General features: G+C 46.4%; 1 protein-coding gene across 4 annotated transcripts in view; it reads left to right on the top strand.

Annotated features, from left to right (window-relative positions):
- The window catches only part of KCNIP1 (potassium voltage-gated channel interacting protein 1), a 434,928-nt gene that overhangs the window by 163,234 nt on the left and 254,372 nt on the right, over nt 1-17,322 (top strand). Inside the window, exon 1 of one of the 4 annotated variants that reach the window (XM_075442142.1) lies at nt 599-619. The exons of the other annotated variants lie outside the window; for them this stretch is intronic. The gene's annotated coding sequence lies outside the window, so the exon portion shown is untranslated. Of the gene's footprint in view, nt 1-598; nt 620-17,322 lie in introns of those variants that run through there. 4 annotated transcript variants of the gene reach the window in all.

Raw genomic sequence — 17,322 nt, 5'->3', positions numbered from 1 at the left:
TGCTCGGCGTCGCAGCAGCCAAACGTCCCAGCCACGTGGCTGGGCCGCGCCTGCGATGGGTGGCACAGAGGTGCGGGAGCTGCTTGCACCCTGCTCCCCCGTGTCCTCAGCAGCCCTGCGCCAGAGCTCACATGGGAGTGGGCTTTGCTTAGAGGCGGGTCGGACTTAGGAACTTGGGACTGCTTCCATCCCCCACTCCCCATCTTTCAGTCAAAATATCTATAGCTCCTGTGTAGTTGCCAGCTCTGAATTTCTTCCCTTGCCTCTGGCTTGGTTTCCTCCTTGCTTCCTATAAATACAGCTCCTGGCAGCGAGGCAGAGGGATCTCAAATAGCTGGTCATAAGAGTGGATAGCACTGATCAAACTAAACTAAGCTATGTGTGTCCCTGATTGCTTCCCACAGGCACACAGTGCCTGCCTGAAATGCTGTAGTCAGACCCAGCTTGGAGGTTTGGAATAAACAAAAATGGATGGAGGAAAGTACGTTATGTAGTGTGTTTGACATTATGTTGCATTATCATATGTGGTGCTTATTTCCTGCCCTTGGGTTACAGGTACTACGTGTCGCTCAAAGTGCAGCACGTCCCTGCAGAGCTGTGAAATCCCACCGCAAAACAGGTGATTAGAGACTTCAGATTTGCATGCCAGTAGGCTGCAGTGCTTTGAAGCTTCTTTTTGTTCCACGATAATCCAAAATGGCAAAACAGAAAATATTTTCCAACTTGTAACTTCCAGCCTTGGTGATCTTCCAACCTTTATCAGCTCTTCCAGTGTGAATTGCTAGATATCTGATGTTTGGAATGGGAACTAGAAAGCACTTGGATTGTTGTAGCTGAAAATATTTAATGCTATAGATGTGAACACCTTGGAACTTAACACTTAGCAGAGGTTTGGGTTAATTCCCAGCTTTACAGTGGTTAATGTCATCAAATACGTAAACAGAAGTCAGTTAAGTTTGTACAAATTTTTTGAGATAAAACTTAGCTATGAAAAAGAAGACCAGAGTCAACCAAAGCAAGTTACAAACTCATGCTGATTTTGGTCAAATGTGAGAGGAAAAATCAAAATGTTTTATTTCTCCACTTATAAAGCTACAGTCAAAAAGTTTATTTTGATATTCATCTAAGCTTTATTAAAAAACCCGAAGATTTAGAAATTTTTCAAAAATTATGTGGGTTTTATTTTAGCTAAAATGTTTCATTAATCAAAATGGATGTTAATTGGGATTATTCACCAAAACTTCCCAAACACTTTATTGTCTTATAATTTTATTGTAATTTTAGATGCAAATAGAGAAATGCAACTGGTAAAGTACTCCCTCCATGGCGGTGGGGGACAGATCTGGGTATTTATGTCAAGTGCTGTGTTTCCTATTCAAAGTCGTTACCCAGAGACTGTAGCGGGGCCTTTGCAGAAGGTTTGAGTACCTGCTCCGGGTCTCTGAGTTGTGTCGCTGCTCACACAGTGGCTGTTTGCAAGCTAAGAAACACCTGCATTTCTCTCCAAGAGGTGTTTCCCAGCGGGTGCAGGATGCTGTAGGCACCCCGCGTCCTTCCCTGCAGGAAGGTCCCAAGATGCATGGCAGGGGGCTTATCCAGCGGAGAAACACAGGTTAGAGCTATGTGATACCACAGCAGCACTTCTAAACAAAATATATTCAGGGTTCCAAGCACAGTATTTCATTTTTCTTCTTTTATTCATTCTGAGATGCCAGAGGGAAGCAGAATAACTGTTATTGTAAGATGGATTGTACACAGCAAATCAAAACTGATTAAAAGTGTAAACTATATCCACATTTGCAAAATAGACAAGTCAAAAATGAAGGAAGCCGTGCCCAGATATCTCCACTCTGTGTCTGTGGCCGTTGCCATGGCCTGATGTCTTTGGTCTGGCCTGAAAATGATACGGATGGTGGTCAGTTAATTGCTAGCTGTGTCCATGAAAATCAGGATGTAACTCGTGCCGGCACTGCTCTGGACACGGAGGGCATGGTGGAGTTAGTCTGAGGAGTTCAGACAAACTGCAGTAGAGATGAGGCGAAGTCACAGGCAGTAAGCGTGGCTGGCGGGCAGGCAGGGACGGACCGCGCGCCAGCAGACAGACGCAGGACAGAGCTAAGGGAGGCCGCCCAGGCGGGAGCGGAGCTGGCCCAGTCCGGTGGTGGGGCAGGGAAGTCTGAAGGAAGACATGAACTGGGTAACAGAGCCATCCTTTCCTGGCAGAGCTCTGCTACTTCTGTTTGGCTTTCCTCAATCCAAACATTACTTTCTTGACATATTCAACAACCGCAGCTCTTTGCACACACCGGTGTTTGCTTTTCTCTTGCGCCACGGAAGCCCTCATTCCCCCAAGCTCCTTCGGTGGGCGGCTGGGCGGGAAGTGCTCCGAATTTCCATAGCTGGCCACAGCCACGGTCTCTAAAAGCCAACAGGGCATTTTATATTGTGGCTGAGAACAGCTAATGGCGAACATGGTTGTGAGGATACGCGTTGTGCTGCTGAGGCAGGTTTCTAGGAAACCCGAGAGACCGCTGCACCGTTCTGCTGAAGGGTCCTTCGTGGAGGGGGAGAGTGTCACCCCTGGGGGGGGAGCCGAACGGCGGCGGCTTTTAGTGCTCTGACAAAACAAATGTTTATGCCTGTCAAATTTGTATGCAGGAAAATACGGATGAAACAGGCCATGTTCACAAGACCTAGCCAGTTAGAGCACGGTTCCAGAAGCGGAGCTCAAATGTTTTGACAACAGGTCTGTACTTTGCCTGCCTGCAGCTCGGGGCTGAGCTCCCAGCTACTTTTCCCAGGCTGCTGCTTCCTTCTAGTGAGCAATGCTACACATCAGCCCCATAGATTTTTTGATTATGAGCTGAAACCTCAGGCAAGACCCCTGATCTAGCACATCAAACTGCAAGAGCTGAAGCTTGCTGTCTGTAGGGTACACACGCAGCCCTGTGAAGGATAATGCCGTTACCTCCCTAGCTGCGAAATGTCAGGAGCCAGCGCGGCATCTGCGGGAAGGACAGTTTGTTTCCCTTAGCAAGACTGTTTCATCCCATGCAGGTGAACCCTGTGACACAGCGGGGAGCATCAGCACCCCTTTGCACCCTTAATCCTGACAGTTCAAGGGACTTGTGCGTTGCCGTCTGAACTGGGAGCAGTGCGTAAAACGAAAAAATGGGAAGCAGGAAACTTTTGTGTCCGTGCGGAGAGGATTGCTGTCTGCTAATCCTAATAAGCCAGTGTAATTGAATTGACACGCTAGTTTACGTGCTTCGCTGGGAGAGTCAGACGTGACCCCAAACTGCGGTACTAGCCCCCCAGGAACCGAAAGCCTGTCCTCGTGTGGATCTGAATCCCTGTAACATGGTGTTTGTTTTGATCCAGTACTTTAACGTGTGAGCTGACAGTAGGTCAGGTTTGCAGTCCTGTGCATACAGAATTAGCCAGGCTGCAGGAAACTAGACAAAGAGCTGCATTAGGGGATGAGGAAAATCCTGCCTGGGTGGACATTTGTATGTACCAAACGAAGGTCAAAGGCAAGCGTGTGCAGTTCTGCGAGGGAAATCTGGTCCCACAAGGTCCATTCGTGTTTGTGTAGGCAGCAACCGGACCTGCATGCAGAGCAGTTCTGGTGCTGAGACAGAAAGCCAACCAGAGACTGTTCTTTCAGGAAAGTGCCTTTGGTTTCCAGAGCTTTAAGGCATCAGAAGGGGCTATTTCCATTAGCAATTTGGCATCCTCTACTTGGCAGGAGCGAGGACGTTACAGCTGCACTACTGCCTCGTCATTTCTAATCACCTCCACGTTAGAGCACTGGGCTGCATGTGGCTTACTGCAGCCCTCCAGCAAAGTACGCTGTCAAACAAAGGGAATTTTCTGATCAGGCATTTTCTGGGCAATGCCATCAGCTATAACACTTTACTTGGCTACATTTGCATTTTTTTTCGCTGATGCCGCCTTTCTCTTTCCTCTGTCCTGACTATTGACGGCGGTAAAGTAGTTGCGGTTCAAAAGTTCATGCGGCGCAGGAAATCCGAGCGCTGCGTGCTTTCCCCAAGCCCTGGTGGTTGCTGCTGTTCAGCAACGCGCAAGAGAGAGCACAGCAATGTGCCATTTTGAGTGTCATCCACAGCCCAGCTCAGCTCTAGGTGACTGGTGCGTACGTTAAAATGTGGTGCTGTATCTGCTGGAGCAAACGCACTCTGGTGTTCTGCGTACTGCTGGTTTGTGAAGCCTCCAAAGAAGATTAGTTGTTAGGATAAAAGTTCGGTGCAAGCCTGAAACTCCCCTTTACCCCATGGAGTTTGTGAGATGTTTTGGAAACTCTGGAAACGCTGAGACTTGGAACTAATTTTGTCATGTCTCTTTGCATTGTTTGTTTTTAGCAAAATTAAAACAATTAGAGTCCCTTTAGAGTTGTTGCCTGGAGATTATTAATGATGAGGAATTAGCCGGTTCTTCACCTCCATCCAGATCAAAACCAGACAGACAGTTGTTAGAAGCTGCTGGAGTGTGAAGCTGGCAACTCAGCTCCACGATGCCCACACTGACTCTGACATGTCAGGCTCTGATCACTCAGAAAACACAAAGCCTCCCCCCTTCTGCCTCCGCTGCTTGCCCTTCACCCCGCTGCGCTGCTGCTCTCGCCTTGCTGGCTGCCCGGGCTCCAGCGGTGCCGAGGCCGAGCTAATGGCCCTGGCAGAGCCGGGAAGCGCAGGTGCAGCGTTGCTTCTCTGCTGTACTGTTGCATCTGGCATTTCTGAGGGACGTGCTCCTTCCTGGAGTTCAGTGCCCTAAAATACTCGGTGTAGTTTATGGTCAGGCCTGGTATGTTTAGTTAATACGCCCAACTTGTGTGTGTAAAGATTGCTAAACAAACACAAGCAAATACTAGAGACATATGCATATCTAGTAATGTTTCCCATCAGCAAGAACGTTTCAAATTCCACTGAATACCTGAAAGAAAGCGAGGAGCGAGCTTTGGATCATCTCCCCGTGTTTCTGTGAAGAGGTGCTTCCCTGCAGAAGCCCGCACAAATCGTGCTCACTTACTTAATGGGTGTGTTTCTGTCCTGTTAGCAATCTGTTTAAAGATCTTAATTTCCCTATAAATCAAACTCCTGAGGTGGGAACGATGCGGCAGGAGATCTGATTCCATCTGAGCTTTCCCTGTGACCTGACGCGAGGCGCCGGGTCTGTGTCTCCACCGCACCCGCTGCTCTGAGTGTCCTGGTCTGCGGTCTGGGGAGGGGATGCTGCCAAGCTGCAGAGCATCAGCGCCCTTGGTCATCCTCACCAGCGTGCTGTCCTTTTTCGTGCAATAACTGTTACGGCTGTAGAGATTTGCCAAAGTTAATTGCTTGTCACTTCCCTGCTTGCTGTAATTTAGCTTTATTGTATTTTGTTAAGCACTGTGAGATAGCTTCCAAGCATGTGAGATTTAGGAGAGTGGGACGTCAAAGCCAAGGCATCGTTATTTGTGTTGAGCGCTGTTTTCCAGTGTCAGACAGCACAGCAACCACCTTTCTGAGTAGCAGATGAGGTAGACACTGTGCACGCGGGTTTTCTGTGGACAGGGCTTTTGGCTCAGAAGCTCCCTGGGGCTGCTGCCAGTGGCGAAGGGCAAGGATGACATTAAGCAGGTAGTGGGACACAGCGTTCACCTGCAGAAGCTGTTCTCTGTGGAGCAATGCTCCCAGTCTTAGTCAGCGAGTAGTCACTGACGTTACGTGACAGCGATGGGATGGCTGGAAGAACAAAGGCCACTGCTGAAGAGCAGGTCCCAGAGTCATTGCCTTCTGTAGTGTCAGCACCTGCTTTGCTTTCTGCCAGCAACCGGTAGATTTGACATTGCTGGTAGTTTCAGGGCTGCTCCTCAAGAGGCTGACCGTGCTGCGGACAGGCTACACGATGCTGAGATGGCTACAGGCATCGGTCTTTTTCCCAACGTGGCCAGGGAAATGCTTGTTCCCCATCCTGTCATGGGAGTTACGATCCTTTCCAACAGTTCAGGAGAGTTCATTTTCTGCATAACTCTTGGGTTTAGGAACACTTTTATTGGATACGTGGACAGAAGAGAATGAAGAAGTTTAATGCTTTGTAGCTGAAGGAGCTCAGGACAGTGTGGTTTTTCTTGTAATACTGGCAGATTAATCAACACTGCAGTAGAACAGACTGTCTGTCTCCCGTCACTACCTGTCTGGTGTGGTGAGGGCCTGCACTGTTCTGTACCAGGTCTGGAGGGACAAGTGAGATGTCCCAGAGGGTGGGCAGGAGATGCTCCTAGAGCACACTGAACAGCTGGAGGTGCCTCTTGCACAGGGGAAGGGGTTTCTTGCAGTGGTGTTTTGAGATCGGGAATAGTTGTGGACAGTGGATGTAGGGCACCGACAGGTACGTTTGTGGTCATCAACAAGTGAGAATGTTTGAGTGTGTCCTTTGCTTGGTGTGGGAATGGGCAGAGGAAGCTGGGAACCCGCAGAGCCAGGCTGGGCCACATGTGTGTGGAAGTCAGTGTCACCTTCCCGAGATCCCTGTGTTGTTTACCATAAAAATATTGTCCAGAGCAAACAGAACTCAGCGGTAACAGCTCGAATCCTTGTGATTTAAATTCTCTGTGCATTTTGAAATGTCTCCTTCTTTTGATTCAGGCCGATACCCCTAGTCAAGCTGAAGTTACCTCAAGCTGAGTGACAGGGCAAACTAATGTATATTTTCTATTTTCCTTCTGTTTCCCTGATTTTCTCAGTTCAGTCTTTCAGTAAATAATATTTTGGATTTAAACCTGTTTGCTGCTGTGAAGGGTGGTGTGAAGGAACCTGCAGCAGGAAGAAAGCAGCTCAGAGAGAGGTCGGGGTGTTAGCGTCTGTACTGGAAAAGACAGCAGAGAACGACTTAAACCAGTTCTAACAAAGATAATATTAAGGTAGTTTCTAGGTCTTCTTCCCAGAACACAGCAATTTTCTTAACCGAATATTTCTTGTACTAGTAAGAGAACCTCAAATTGATTTGCATTTCACAGTCCACATAAATGTGGAGAGGCTGCCAAAATTGTCTCTTTCCCTCCTCTGTTTTCATCGTAGGCATTCCAGAAAACGGAGCAAAACATTTTTCCCTGCTGTTTGGTTCTTCGTTTCATGCATATGCATTTCTGGGACGCGCACTCCTGGAGCATGCAGCCTGGAGTCTCGGCAGGCTTGTGTAGCTTTGAAGCAGAGAACCTAAAGCAGAATTAAGATGTTTGCAGAATTAAAGAGAATTTAGAGGAACAACAGTAGAGATTTTAAATTCCTGTAAGTAAGTTCAGTCTAAAACGAGAGATGAGTTTTCACCTGCCTTCTGCTTCCGTCTTAGAGATGCTTATTGGACTGTAATAGGAAAGGAGATATTTACTGCATGAAACTATTCACAAATGTGAGGAAAATCACTTGTGTTGCTGTTTTCTGTTGATGTTCACTGTAATGCACTGTAATGCAATTTGCTGTCAACATCACATTACAGAAGGGATTTATCGGCGAACAGTCTTGGGTGCTAAACCTGCTGACATGTGGCAGTGTAGGGGAACTCTGTAAATAAGTTGGATAGCTTTATTTTTGTAGTGCTCTAACTAGTCACCCTTAACACCTCCGTAAAATAAAAATGTGGATTTGTAAAATCCAGCCCCCAAAATCTCCTTGCTTCCCAACTGGAATGTATGCCGGATTCTCGATCTGAACATCTCAAGCTGGCACGTGTCTTGTTTTCCCTGAGCCTCAGCTTCTAAACTTCAGCAAGTATAGGAAAAATGTCGGCCTGCCTTTTACAGCATCCTCTGAATCTACGTGAAAAGTCTGAAGGCATGAACTAACTGCCTGGGAATTTCTCAAGTCTTGTGGAGCTTGATTCAGCCTGGAAAGTTTGGGGCTGGCTCTGCCTCCGATGCAGCTCTCTTCAGTGCGTCCCTTCCCGCTGCTTCTGCAGTTGTGCGCTTTGGTATTGCCGGTGGGCAGAGAACAGATGAGTATACAAGGCAATTTACAGGCTGTTGCTCCTCTTGGTGGCAATAACCCACTTAAAGGAGTGGAAGCAGTCTCAGTCTGCAGCTTCCTCCAAGTCTTTGCGGAGGGCCGGGAAGGGATTTTCTCTCACCACCTCCCCAGGACCGGGCCCGCAGTGCTGGGGGGGCTGCAGCCCTTGCCTGTCCAGGCTCTCCCCCTGCTGCCGCTCCCTCCCCGTGCCCCACCGTGCAGGGGCTGCTCAGCACCCACCAAGGGCTCTCCTGGTGTGGGGTGCCCGCCATGAACAGCAGCGTCCCCTTCCCCGTTGGCCAGCCTGAATTGCCGTGTACCACCACTATCGCTCACCATGTGTGGGGAGCACAGGGCCCTTCTTCAGCAGCCAGCTTAGAAATCTCTTTACATTTCAAGCGATAGAAACCTTCTCTTGCTCAAGGAGGGTGGGTGGAGCCTCATGCGTCTGATTTTTCAGGGATGTGGCAACAACAGTAGTTGGAAAGCAAGGCAGAGGTTTGTATAACAAATGGTGTGGTCCTTGCTCTCCGGGTAGAACCGTATTTTGTTTGAGAGCAACCCCTTTAGCAGTCTTCACAAGTTCCTTTAAAGCCAAATAGGACATCATCTTCTGTGCAGGTGTGGCAGGCAGAAGTAGGACAGGGTTTTCTCCTTTTGAACTATTAATACAGATCACAAAAACGTACCTAAAGATACAGAAACTTTAGAAAATACGATGAAACTTTGGAGATCGCTTAATTTTCATTACAGCTAATATTGTATTTGGTGTAGAACACAAAGCATGTTTTTATATCTTGCTTTCCTGGTGGAAAAGAGGGCAAAAAGGAGAATCCAAATTCACTCTTGATTAAAACCTCTTGAATCCTCTGTCTTTTTTCCCTGAAAGGTACTGTTCAAAAAGACATTTTTCATTTCTAAAGCCCAAATTAAAAAGAAAGTGTGGCCAGCCCAACTGAGCACACTCTGCTACTGTCTTCTGAAGGAGTTTTAGCAAGTGTGTGGGATGATAAATCACCCAACATCAGCCTTGGCGCCTGTGCAGGGTTGAAGAGGGATACAGCTTCACTCTGATGTATCCATTTTCTCCCGCATGAAGCAGAAATCATCATATTAGATATTTTAAAAGAGCTTCCACATGTACAATGTCTATGTGATTTACAGAATGCTTTAAATATCTGTAGATACCAGCTCTCCAAGGAATTTTGTCTATTGTGACTCACACCTTATATTGTAAATTTCTCTGTAATTGCTATCTTTCACTGAAGGATGCACAAAACTTAAAACATTTTCAGTAATTAATTGTAAATATTAGCTCTATTGTCAGCAGCAACAGTTTGGATTGTTTTATTTTGGGAAAGTGGGAGGGACATGCTTTTTTGGCAAGTGGCAAGCAAATAGTATATCATTAAAAGCCAAGTTTTGGATGGGAGTTGTTAAATCCAGTAGCACTAGATATTCAGAGTCCAGTTCAGCAGTGAGTTTCTAGCCGGTAGAAGGCAGCTGTGCCACATGCATGCGTGCAGAGCAGACTGATGTTCCTTGGAGAAATCTTCAAACTGGATCTCGCAGGTTCACCAAGACCCATGGAAACTGGAGGGTTTGGTGCTGCCCACTTTTCCAAAGCATCTGGCGAGTGTTTCTAGAGGGTAGGTTTTCCAGTTCGCATCCTGCATGAGCCTGTAGAGGGTTAGCCATTGCCCGGGCAAATTGCATTAAAGAAAAAGTCACTAAACCACTGAACAAAATCTATTTTGTACTTGTCAAGTATCTAACCATCTTCTGCAAAAGGACACTGACAGCATTCCTGCCCTGCCTCTTTGCACACACCTGCATCTCCTCTCAGAGTTCCGAACCTCGCTCTTTTCTCACTTGCCCTCCAGAGGATCTGGGCTGCTTCGTTACTGGGTGTGCTCTTCCACCCTCTTGTTGCAGGGTTTGGCAGAACTGGGCTGCAGTCTGCGATATGAATGAAAATAGCTGAAAGCTGTGGGCTTTCCCCACTGACTTTTAGCCATGTGCAGGGATATTGTACCTCACAGCCATTTTGTTGTTTTCCTGTACAGTTTGTGCCGAATGCAGTTATTGCCTATGCTGAAAAAATAATTTTGCTATAAATTGTAGACTGCCTCCCTAAACAGATTATAACTCAGTACTCCTAAATAGAAGTATTGTGTGATCAGCGTGCTGGAGAGAAAGCCTCCTGAATGACAGGGTGGATGGGCACGAGTTTTCCCTTGTTTGTTGCCAAACTGCGATGCATCCATAGTTTCACCTTAAGCAAAGCAACTGCGTTTCCTGAGGCTGTAAATACCATCCCTGCCCTTAATGGCCTTAGGATGCTGGTGTGAGGTGAGCTCCCTGGTACCACTGCGAGGGTGGCAAGGTCATCGTGCGTACAGCTCAGAAAGCTGTTTATGTGCTGCTTAGAAATGGCACTGTTTTTTACTGAGAAAGATTATTGAATTAAGGTCATAAATTTATAAGTCGAACGTAGGGGTTTTTTGTTTGTTTAAAAAAACCCTATTGCCTTCATCCAGAGATCTTGTCTATCTGTAATATAACCTTTGTGGTGACAAATGTTTTTAATCTTTGTCCTAGTAGCTTTTTTTATTTTAATCAAGCATGGAAGGAATAAAAGTGATTGATACTGAGAAAAATTTGCAGCTACCCAACCTCAGCAGTACACGTCCTATCTCTGAGTATTCCAGTTCCTCTTTTCATCCTTTCAAATAAGCAGATTAAATTTTGCCTGAACTCAAGCCATTAAGCCTTCGAAAGATGAAGGTTCACTTTATTAAGCTCTTAAAAGGAAGTCCAAGGTCTAGCCTCGACTCTTACTTTGTATTATGGGCTGTCCTCACTGTTTCACTACTTTCTGAGCTTCGGGGACAAGCTAAGAAAAGGATATAAGGGAATGAGGCTTTTGCCCTTGGCAAAAAGCGTTTTTTCACTCCCTCACTGCCATGCCTGGAGCTAACCTGCGCCGGGAAGTCACCACTGGGAGCTGGGACTGAAATGACTGAGAAAAAGGTCAGAAGTTACAGCCCTGGGTGTCCTTGGGGTAGACTGGCGTTGTTATAAGGAGCAAGATAAGGGGTTAGGACCAGAATGAAGAGCACATCATGAAAATTCATTGAGAAGGAACTGCATCTCTGTGGACATGAGTATACAAGTTAATGGCAGGAGCCCCTCATGTTTGTTTTTTAGGTACAACATTAGTCTGGTGCTAGGACAGCCAGGATTGTCTCATCAGGGCTTATAGATGTTTATAAGTTTAAATACAGTCTAACAAACAAGTATTATACAATAATCTTGTATATTGCCAGCTTAATACTTTTTGTATGGATACGTGCAAAATTGCTCCAATGAAGAAGCAAGACCTTTTTTTCATATTAACAAAATTGTATGACTTTTTATTATCAACATTATTTCTGTATTTTCTCTAGTCTTAGTCAAAGGAAGAGTTATTTTGGATCAATTTGTAAAAGCAAAACGCTGAAAGACAGAGAGGAAAGCAGTTAATGTTATCAAGATGGCCAAGGGAATCTGAAGGTCTACGTAGCTCAGCCGAGAAAAGGCAGGGAAACAATTTGCTTCTGTTGAACAAGGCTGTAAAAGCGTGCAGACAGGTAGGCTACATCCCAGAGCAGTCAGCGAGAGCGTTTGGATTAGGCCCTCACCATAAACCATGTGCTGTAAAGCTGCTCTGAGATCCTGATTTCAGCTGGAGAAGGAAGTGACCCCTCTGATCGGTATTTTGCTTATTCTTACTGTTCACGCTGTGTTATTCTTAGCGCTTTGTCTCATGGAGCAGAAGCAAGGAACTCTCTGGAAAGGCAGGGACAGATGCAACCTGGGCTATTGTGTTACCCCCGTATAAAGCGAGAGTTTGGGTCTCGGAAACCTTGAGGTCTATGATTGTCACAGGCCATGTGAGATGGGACAGGTGGGACAGAGACTGATGGCAGCAGGAGCTCCCCGGCATCAGCAGCTGTCCGGACACAGGAATGACCTGCGCTCCTGCTGGATGCTAATCTGTTTTCCATGCCTTGATGATTAAGTATGGCTATAACACGTAGGGAAAAATTAATTCATGTGATATAGCCCTACACTTAGGCTAGTGCAAAAAAAGATTCCCTGTAATCCAAATCCCTCAGCTTTGGATCACTGGTAGGCTGTGGAGCATGGCTGCTGTCTCTGATTTTCAGCAGCTAAATTACATCTAACAAACTGCTGAGTTATATCTATCACTATAATTAGCACCTGAGGAGGGGAGGAGCTGGTCTCTGAGAGCAGGAACAGGATAAAAAGCTGTCCATGGGATGAGCTCTGTGCTCGGGGTGTTACTGAAGGCTTTCTGCAGCCTGGCTGAAGTAGTTGAAGAAGCAGCAGGCGCCAGGGTTTCCACCGTGTAGCCAGGCTGGCGTGGGTTAGGTGGGGAACTTCAAAGTCTCATGCTTCCCATCTCATCCGTGTGCAAGTGTGTGGAAGAGAACAGGGTCTTAGATGCTGCAACACAAGTGTGAACAGAAACATTCCACCTCAACTCAGCCACTTCTGTGCATCCTTCAGATACACCTCTCTTCATCTCAGCTTCCTCTTGTCCAGCATCCCTGGTGAGACAGGGTGGTGTGGGCTTGCTGGGGTAGCAGTGCAGAGCTCCCTGCCCTCTCTGCTGCCGGTGTATTCCCTGATTCCCCACCTGCGCACCGCACTCAGGATGCAGCAGAGTTACCTTAAACACTGAAGTTTGAGATGTGTACCTAAAAATCGTGACTTGCTCAGCTTGATGTGCCGTGTGTGCTGCACCGTTTCGCTCCCCTCACTGTCTCTCGCCCAACTCGAGAAGCAGCAAAGTCCAGGGAACTGGGGGATCTCCTTGGTGGCTCAGACTGAGACAAATACTTCAGTCGCCAAAGCTTAGAGTTTTTCTTGCAAAGCTAAACACAACCAAAGGAAACTTCTCTCTGGACATTGTGGAGAATGACAATGTTGTGCCACTGTCCGTGGAGACAGAGGGAATGGGTCGCAGGTTGGTAAAACAGCATTTTGGGTGGTGGGGTGCTTCCCTTGCCGTGGCAGATGCTCAGTGTCACCCTTCAGATGGGGCTTTTTAGTTTTTCTATAGGATTAATGAGCTTTTATCTGCATGAGGCATCTCTGGAGGCCTTTAACAAAGCACTTAAATACTTTCTACTCTTCCAGCTTCGAAGCTGTTGTATTTTGAATAATAAAAGGGCCCTGGTGAAGAAGTTATTCCTGATGCAGGTTCTGTCAGTGTGCTGTCCTGCTGCCAAAGCTCTGGGCTGGCCTCCAGGCATTTTGGCACTGACTGTTTTAATTGTTTCTTGATTTTAACATCCTGCTCTTTTTTAAACATTTCTTTTAAAATTTCTACTTTTTTTTCTTGCCATGTGATTCTCCTCTCTTTGATATTTTTGTTCCTGATCCTCTCTTCTTTCTCTGTATGTTTTGCTGTCTCCTTTTTACCTCTTTCCACCTCTGTGTTCCTGTTGTGGGGAGGTAGCTTGGGACTCCTTCCCATTGCTCCGACGCTGTGCAGCTCCTCAGGAGAGCAGGGATTGCTTTCAGAAGTGGGTGGTTTGGAGGAAAGCGGGTGGGTTACATATGCGAAAGAGCGAGCCCCAGGATCCCATTCCTCAGCTACCATCACCCTCCTGGCTTTGGTGTTTCTGTTTTCTTCAAAGCACAGCAGTCATCGAAAACGTTGCAAAGTCTTTCTGACCCCAGTTGCCCTTGCAGTTCCCTCCGTGGGCCAGTATTGAGTGGCTTGTGCGTTCGAGGCACTCTAAACCTGTCAGCCACTTTACAAATGTCTGCAGTAACTACTGCGCTTCCAACCCAAGTTTCTCCTCCTTGCTTATGTTTTTGTCCTTGGTTCCTTCCACGCCCTCCCTTTGTGCAATGTTCAGATGGCTTCCAGCTTCACCTTTATGTGGATTTGGTTTCTTCCTCACTGCAGGAACTCTGCTCTTTTAATGGGATTTTAAATATCTAACAAAACAAACCCAGCAATGAACTTGAGACTAATTCCTCCTGCAAACTCCCCTCTGTGATAACCTGTGGAAAAGCATTTTCTGCACTGCTTGAGGTTTAAGCACCGGGCCATCCAGGAGGGAGTCAGCTGGGTGCCACTGCAAAGACTTTGGGTCCCTTAAACCTCACAAAGGGGCCTACGTGGCTTGTGTTTGGTATAGAAGCTTCGTGTTCTGGCTTTTTTGGGGCTGGATTTTATCCCTAATGAGCTGCTTCTAAGCATACATTTCTGACTTGGTCTGAAACCTCAGCGGAGGAGCTTGGTGTTCCTGCTTTGTAAAGTATTGGACAAATTAGTTCTCCATAAATACAGTATAATCACTCATGGCATTGGCATTTCCCATACGAATGATAAATTCCGTAATTTTACAGTTTCTTACATGCCTGATATAGCATTCTGAGTGTGAGAGAGACTTTTCCTTTTGACTCGTCTTACCAAATTGGCTTGTGATCTTCATAAATGATGTTTAGTCTGAGAATTCTGTGCTGCTTGTGTCCAGTGACGGCAAATGAGAGCTTCAGAGACACTGCATGTCTTCCTGCTCTTCACATCAAACATCAGCTGCTTCTTTAGGTGAGTGTTTTCCGGGGTAGAATGAAATTCCAAGTAGGCTATCTGTTTCAATAGGCTTTCTTAAATACAAATACAGTGACTTCTAGGTCGAAAGTCCCCAAGTCATGAATAGCTGGAGCCTGGGAAGGTGTATCTGTGTATTTCCCTTGTTCCTAGACTCTCCCCAAAGCATTTCATATCCTCAGTGGTGTTTGATGTAATATACATGTTCCTATGCAATTTTCCTTCTTTTGAACTGCATTTCAGTGTTTCCTCCAAAAGCAGTGCAAGTATCTTGGCAGGAAGGAAAAAGTTCAGCTGGCGTCAGGGGCAGTTTGGATAACGCCTCTACACTTCAGAGCTCCTGAATTTGGTCATAGTAGTATATCTAGCAGACTTGCATTTTGTTGCCTAAAGCTTGTGAGTGCACCTGGGAGTTGTGTAGGCACGTAGCAATGTGTTTAGTCATCTGGAAGACGCAGCCCTTGAAGAGGGTTTGTGGTGCTCTTAGATGGGCTGGAAGTGCACAATCCTTCTGCATTTGGGATCTTGTGGCCTGTACCAGGGAAAAACTTCAGCCTGAAAAGTTAGAGTAGGTGGGTGTAAGAAGAGCACTGAGATGTTTTTGTGTTCTGCCAGGAACTGAAGTCCTTCAGAGACTTTAGTGCTGGCAATTTTGCAGTCAATAGTACCAGCGGCTGGTCTCTGCAATTATTCAAAGCTTCAGAGATGTGTGATAAAGGTGCTTCTTTTTTATTTTTTCTTTCAATGTAATTTGTGTTGCACAGTGTCAGTGATCTCGCTTCCTGCCTCTAATAATATATTTCATTTTTTTTTCATAAAGTAATTGTCATTGTACATCTGTATGAGATTCCCCTCATGTTAGTGGAACCCAGGGAAATGACAGTTGTGTTGCTGCCTCTGCAGCTGCTGGGGCTTATGTCTTCCACTGTGCCTAAGAAGCCACTTGCTTCTTAGTCCTCCTGTATTTTTACCAGTAGCTTTGTACTCCTGGATAGTCCTGAAACTGTACCGCTTATGCCAGCCCACGGGGCAGATGACAGGCTCAGGCTGGTGAGCCTGCTGGCCTGTCTGTCACTCTAGCTCCATTAGAGAGGAGCAGGATATGTCAAAACATTTCTTTTTTTTTTTTTTTTTGTCTTATTGATACGTGTTTCTTACCTTGTCTCTGGGAAAGTGTGAAATCCATTTTTTCAAACATAGTAAGTGCACTGGTCTTCCCCCCTTTTGTAGCAGGCTTTAGTCCCACACCTTGAGGGAGTCTGGCTTTCCGTTGCGTGTTCTGGAGAGGAGTTGCTCAGCTTTGGGGGAAGAGGCAGAGGATGTGGGATACCATGAGTAGCTCTTTCTTTGCTCGAGCTTCTGGCAGTGGCTGGTGGGCACAGCTACGCCCGGTCCGGTAGGCTCTTCCCAAGGCTCTTCTGGGCACTGTGTCACTTTTCCCTGGCTTCTTTGTGTCCTGTAAATCCCTACATACAAACCATCTCATCTCAAAAGACCTGTAAACCAGAGAAGATTGGCAGGAAACTTGTTCAGCCATAGAGCGGGATTTGAGACTGTTGCAGCATTTTCTTTTGTTCCACAGAAGGGTGGAACTGAGACAAACCAGGTTTTCATGAAGGAGGAAGATGAGGGTGTGAGAGCAACAGCCTGGCAGTGTCGGGGCTGAGACCTCAGTATGAAGCAGACAGGATGGGGACCTGTACCTGCCTCTTCTTTCACTCCAGTGGCAATTCCAGCTTCCAGCTGCTGGCTCCTCTGTGGAGAAGGCTAGGCTCACTCTGGTATGTTTTAGCCTGAAATTGTATTTTGCACCTGAATCTAGAAAGCTTTTTCTTAAAAACAAACAAACAAAATAAATAAACAAAAATACCCTAGAAATTTTGGAGATAGACTTAAAAGTAAAATTGATAAACAACTCTCTTGCTAAAAACGATTTTCAACCAGCTCTAAAAAGACATCCTACCTGTGCTTCCAAACGCAAAGCTCTGCCAGGAGCACTCTGCCGCCGGGTGGCTTGTGCTGCAAACAGGTAGGGATTATTCATCTGTGTAACATTCGCTTTATACAAACCCAGCTCCTAGTTAAAAGTCATCTTGCACAATGGGGCAGAGATGCTTCAAGGCATTTTAAGTTCCCTAAAACAGTCATTGCTGTGCCCAGCAGAGGCGTCTCTGCCCTTGCTATGGCAAGTCCCTGGAGGTGCCATGACAACAGGGCCCTTGCAGGTGGTCACCATGACTTTGATAAAATGTATGATATATATTGTGGCTATATTTTACACAAAGGAACGAAGCAAAGAACTGGAAAAATACAGTGAGTATTTTCAGAGGCTGGGAAGAGCATTTCTGCTGTCTGAGATTGGAAAAAGCTCTGTTTACTGCTCCTGTCTGAAAAACATGCCTGAAGGACAGAAGCGTGTTCCAAAAATCCTCAGATGCATCTGTACAGAAACAAAAATAGATACATTGGTAGTGGCTAAAAAGAATTCCAGTATCCTGCAAAATCTAGTAAAAACGAAGGTGAAATGCTTTGATATGCTTTAAGGGAACAGGGGAAACATTCCTGCCTTCGTGCTCTGTCTTGTGCTCTGCAGCTGCGCTCTGCAATCCTCTCTCCCGGGGCGGGCAGGTTCCCTTCCCCGGGTATGTGGTGGAGCTGAGTGGCTGCACAGACACCTGGCAC

The sequence above is a fragment of the Opisthocomus hoazin genome, chromosome 23 (genome assembly GCF_030867145.1).
Source record: "Opisthocomus hoazin isolate bOpiHoa1 chromosome 23, bOpiHoa1.hap1, whole genome shotgun sequence".
In the NCBI taxonomy this organism is placed as follows: Eukaryota; Metazoa; Chordata; class Aves; order Opisthocomiformes; family Opisthocomidae; genus Opisthocomus; species Opisthocomus hoazin.
Note: the sequence above shows the minus strand (reverse complement) of the source record. Positions and strands in the feature narration are given on the sequence as shown.